This window comes from Gymnogyps californianus, chromosome Z, assembly GCF_018139145.2.
Source record: "Gymnogyps californianus isolate 813 chromosome Z, ASM1813914v2, whole genome shotgun sequence".
Taxonomy (NCBI): domain Eukaryota; kingdom Metazoa; phylum Chordata; class Aves; order Accipitriformes; family Cathartidae; genus Gymnogyps; species Gymnogyps californianus.
The window spans coordinates 49,241,167-49,247,166 of record NC_059500.1 but is presented as its reverse complement, the minus strand read 5'-3'; positions in this window follow the sequence as shown (position 1 = coordinate 49,247,166).

Here is a 6,000-nt window from a genome sequence, read left to right as displayed (position 1 = left end):
GAAGAATGGTAAATGTTGTGCATGTTCAGAAAACACACTGTGCACACCCACATGCACCTAAGTCAAGCAGTCTTTCTACCATTATCCTGGGTGTTCCTTGCAGTGGAAAGGGAATGCTCACACTGCCTCAGTGTCAGTAAGTCTGAATTGATAGTGATGCTCTTATTGGGTAAAAATGACCACTGCAGACAACGTGCAGTTAGTCTTGCAGGTCAGCTTCTCTCCAGCTCAGCACACTTTTTTTATTTGCATTTCCTTCACCCTCTCACAGAGCATGGACAAAAGGAGCCGCTGATCTCGGTCACCAGTACCAAAGGATTTTAATGTTCCAGTAACTCCATCTATTTATATCCATAGTGAGGTGTCCTCCTTTTTCTTCCTTCTCCTTTTTACTAACCCAGCCTGCACCAAGCTTTTATCTATCCCCACTCCTAATTACGGTCCTCTGTGCCTCTCCTCCATGGGTTCCTCAGCAAAAGGGAAACATCGAGAAACTCCTTTAAATTAGAAGATCTTAGCACAGACTCAGCTCTCATACATTTGGAGCAATGCTGCTGCAGTGCTCTTGAGCATATCTGTCATCTGTGCTTCACTATTTCAGACATGACTACAGCTGCATCTTAATCATGTTCCTGCAAGGGCTAGCCGGAGTTCCAGCATTCCAGATAACTTGGGGCAGATACGGAAGTATGGTCATCTGCCAAAAACGTGCCAGTCAGTGGCAAAATCAACAACTCCTCCATCTAACTCTGATGCATTCATTGTATGACTGGTGCAACATGAAGGAGGGTGGAAAGGGAAAGAAAGGATTCACTAAAAAGCTCCCTTCTTCATTTCATCAACCTGTAAAATGGGACTATCCAGGTTCGTATCAGAGAGCCAGGAGGCAGGAGGTGTAATATTTTGATGTCTTCCCCCTGCTTAGAATTCCAGATAAGAAGCAATAAAGGTTATGCAAAATATCCAATAACAGGGCCATTTTTTAAAGGTTGCAGGACATTTGCAAACATTATAATTCATAAAAGATTATCTTTTGAGGTCTGAATTTGACTCAATGTCCATTCCAGTATCAAAGCACAGCTCATCTTATGTTGTCCATTTTTACCTGGTGCTACCCTCGGAATGTTTGCCTACCCTAGGGATACAGTTTTTGCAAACGACTAAATAAATAAATAAATAAACCCCTGCATTTAGTGGTCACTTCTTCAACCCCTAGGGTGCTGGCAAGGCTGAAAATCTTATGACAGATGGAAGGTAGCCACTGCTTTAAACAATGGTCTCAGCCTTCTCTGAGCCATGTGGGACAGCAGTTAAAGATTTTGTGGAACAATCATGGTACGTTAAGCCTTGATATGTCAGCATTTCACGGTTGCTGTAAGCTACACTGGCAATACTGTTGAATTGTGTTTTGTTTTCCTTCTTATTCTTTCTGGGTTTGCCTACTCATGTGTAGGTTTAACATATTAGAAAAAATGCAAAACTTCTTTACCGTGTTTTTGTTGGCTCTGAAAAGTTGATCTACCAGGACTGGTGACTGATATATTGAATTTGGCCCTTACGGTAATTGTTTAAATGTTATAGCAGCTTTAACATGTCATCTGTTAAACTTATTGGTGATGCAGCTGTTCAACGTGCAGTGTGGGTAATATTTACATGATTTACTGGGTGACGTACAGTTTTTGATTCAATAGTAATGTATTTGATTCAATAGGTGATGCATCTAATTCAACCGGGAGTCCATCTAATTCAAAGGTGATGCATTTGATTCACTAGCTGATGTACCTGATTTAGAAGGTGATGGATCTAGTTCACTGAGAATGATTCCAATTCCCCCATGCAAGGTATTTACTTCAGTGTGTGATGAATGAGCTTTAATAATAATACATGTTTCTCCGATAGTGGATGTATTGGCTTCAATTTATATCCCAAGCTTCCTGAATCTGGAGTGGAGTGACACCTTGCAGCCACGATTCAGGTGAGGATCACAAGCAGTGTGAAACATTAGCCACTAAAATAATGGGACCAAATTATGTGATAAAAGCCATGCTTCCCAGATGAAATATTTTCACCAGATGTGATGTGGGGATACAAATGCCCTGTCACTGCTGTTATTGCTACCACAGTACATGACGAAAATCCCCGAATCCATTTACCTTTAGTGTCATTGCTGGGATTACATACTCAGTACTTATTTCCCCAGAGCTATGTGAGCTCTCAAATAGCAGCATCTGAACTAACAGCTCCACTCACCTCATTTTTGTGTGTGCTTTTATTTTGTTAGAGGTTGGCAAATATTTAGCCCTGGTGAAAATGGGGAAAAGGGTGTTGGTAAAGAGCAGTATCACATGGAGTAAGGAGTGTGGGGACCTGGGCCTGTACGACATACTGCAAGCCACCATTTCTGCACTGGGATCATATCCTGGTGCAAACCTCTGGAAGCTTTAGCTTCACAAGCGTCGGTCCATTGTCTTTCTGCTGGCTATTGCCTACCCTAGAACCATTTCTGAGTAGATCAGTCTCATTGCCCTTCCCACCTCTGGCTCCAGCTCCAAAATTAGTGGCAGAATCCTCTCTTTGGATGATGGTTGAGATATTTTGGTCATGCAGCTTACATTTGCAGCCACAACTATGGTAGGAACCTTTGCTTGCACACCTACAAAAAAAAGGAGCTCTTGTTGGACGTGGGTCTCCTATCTGTGCAGTGGCCAGCTCCAGAGCTGTGGATGTTGTTTATCACTTGTACTACAATAGTGCGTAGGGAGGGGGGCTTATTTCAGGAAGTCTGGGGTCAGTCATGAAAGAAGATAGCCTACGAGCTGGGGTGCGTGTTGGGTTGATGCGCACCCATGCACAGCTACAAACCTGAAAGTTTTTCAGTGGGATCTCAGAGCCCCAGAAAGCCGCTTCACTGCCCAAAGCAGCCCTCTTCTAGTCTCCAACCCAACTTTGTGGCTGCTTCTTCCTTATAACCTTTCCATATCCATATCCCCAGTGAAGAATTACTCCTCCTGGGTGGCAGAAGCAGCAGCTGCAGCGTATCCAGTATATTTGCCTCCATTTTGTGCTCCGCTTGGAAGGGTACCCAGGGCAAATGCTTCACTTGTTGTGCCTTTGTTACCGCTTTTTGAGGCATATTCATTTTCTTGTGTGGGTGCAAGTTTTCTTCTTGTACCCATGGCTGATATGTCTGCCTTTTAAAGACTACTAGGCAAATAAATGACAAGGGATGTGTGTAGTGTTGCTATACAAGCCAGAGTCTCCAAATGCTAAAAACAATGTGCTAAATACTAAAATAAGTATCTAATCTTAAAATAAATAAATAAAAATCGTTTCACACTTTATTGCTCCAGGCTGTGTCTAGAGATGTACTGAAGTTGTTGCAGGAGTCTTAAGTAGTCAGCTTTTTTCTATCCACTGAGTTTTCAGGGTTGAGACTCGTGTACCTCCATTTGGTATCATATGTTCGGACAGAATACTTTAACACATTAGTGTCTGATCTGGGGAAATAGGGCTGTTTTTTCTCCCACCTTTCATTCCTCTCTATATATTTCTTTTCCTTGCTTTCCTCCCTTCTCTCTTGTCGTGGTAGTGACTGAAATCTGTCTTTTCCATTATGAGATACGCAGTGACATCCATCTGCTTCTCCTTAATGCCCAATCAGCAAAATATGTATTCTGTGCTCAGACAATAAGTGTATTAACTGCCCTTGGCTGTTTTGATGAAGAAAATGAGGAGAAATAACAAGTCTGGAAAATTAAAAGGCTTGTAGTGATGGTGTCAGCTCTTACATAGAGTTCAAACTTTGGATACTACTTGCAAGGACTACGGATCTGCAATGACAAACAGTGCTGCGATACTAGGTAAGAGCTTTAATATTCTTCATCTCCTAAGTGAGTCCCCGTGACACAACATACATTGCCAGCCTTTGTTGAATGTAACCCTTGGTAAGTCAAGCAGGCTCCACTTCCTAGTGATGAGAAAGCAAGCAAAATTCAGAGTCTCAAGTGTCTGGCATTTTTTAAATGACCTAGATCTTTTGGAGAATCTGGAAGATCAAGAAGGCAAGTACTGCTTCAGTTAGAGTATCTGCATATTACAGGCACAGGTATGTCTGAACAGGCAGAACAAAACCCACCATTCACTTTTCATGTCATCAGGTACCTGCTCTCACCTCTGCCAGTGTCCTCTTCTGTCCAGAAGGATATACATCCCATATTTCGTGTTTGGGTGCCATGAAAGTCTCCATTAAAATGAAAGGAAAACAAGCAACAGTTCTTGTCTTGAAATTTTCTCCAATTTTTTTTTTTTAGTTTTATTTTTAATCAAAGCATTTAGCACGTACCTCTGAGGCCAAAATAGGCTACATTGCGAGGAGCATCCTTCCTGTCCACTCCTGTGCAGACTTCAGGTGTTCAGGTGGGCTCCAAGGCCCAGGCTTCTGCAGTTAATGCCATTTTATTTACAGGTGAATGCCATTTCCAAACACTCCTCTGCTTTTTTTGGTAACAATTGAGAACTGGGGAAGAAAGGGGGAAAAGGCACATTGCCTCAGGGCCAGGAGTGACTAGATATACAGCTAATTGTTTTGGCTACTTTTTAAAAACTTCTCCCAGGGGCTGAAAAGCTGATCCCACCAGCGGGCAGATAAGCAAATGAATTTGTCTCGGGCTTGATCTGTGCCTCCCACACCTCCAAGAGTCTTTGCATGTTACAGGGTTTAGAAACTGTAGACAATGCATTCTCTCCTCTCAGCACAGAAGTGCCATAGGCACTGTCATTAGTTGAACACTGCCATTTTTACAATTACAAATCCTGCCATGTTGCGCAGAGGAACTGCAGCTGCTGCTTCTTGGGGTACTGAGTAAAGCACACTCCTGTGATGGCCCCCAGAGACCCATGCACAGCATAGCTTATTGAAACAGATGGGGTGAGGGAGGGATGCTTCATCGACAAAGCACATTTGTCTAAATACAAGAAGAATGAAAACACAGCACTTATCACTGGTGCTTAATCTTAAATCCAGTGAAGTTTGGAATGGAGGAGATGAATGCTGTGCTTGCCATGGTGTAATACACAAACACATAAAAAACTCTTCTTCATTCCTCCTTGATTTTTGAGCACATTCGCTGCTTAACAAACCCACAGAAAGCAGCCCGGCTGCCCCTATGAGCAAGCTGAGAGATAAAGCAGAGCATTTAAATCACTGTGAGCTCGTTCTAGCTATGCCCTTTGCCACCATGTAGTGGAAGCACAGTGCAGAGCCCTCACAACAATGTGCAGATGTTGCCCTTAGAGCTTCTTATTTTGAAACAGACTACCATTGTCTAGCGTGTTTCTGGGTCTTTCACTTAAGACTATCACAACATTCACAAACATTAGAGGATGAGCTCTGTGAGGTGTGGAGATAATTATCGTCCCTGTTTATATAGGTGGGGAAACTGAGGACAAATTGCATGGTGGTTATAATAGGAGCCAGAGGTAGAACCTGGAACTAAATTCTGCTCTCCCAACCTTATTTGGGTCTTCAAAATCTATTATTCTGCTATGAAGTGAGAGCAACTCCGTGAGATATTCATTGAGATTGACGAGGAGCGGCAGGTACCCCTTTCCTCTCTCATGTGGTACATTCTGGCTTGGGAACAAAGAACCTTTTGCTGCACAGAAACTCTCCCTGTCATGCTCTTTCCTCTAAGGCAAGGGGGAATTTTCAACATCTTTGACACAACAAGATGTTTTATGGACAGTATTATTTTTGGGCAGGTGTTTATCAAAGCTCCTTCTCTGGGTTTGGATAAGGCTCATTGCTCTGTTAGTGCTGTTAGGGCCTGGTTGTGTTAGATGCTGGACTAGAACAGGTGGGGAGATGGAGTCTAAATCAACCTGAAACAACACGTTAGAGCATGATCCTAAATTAAAGAGTAAGAAAAGTATTATTTTCCTAGATTGCCTTTTTATTTTCTCAGGTCCCATGCCCGACAACATAAACCTCCACACCTGTTC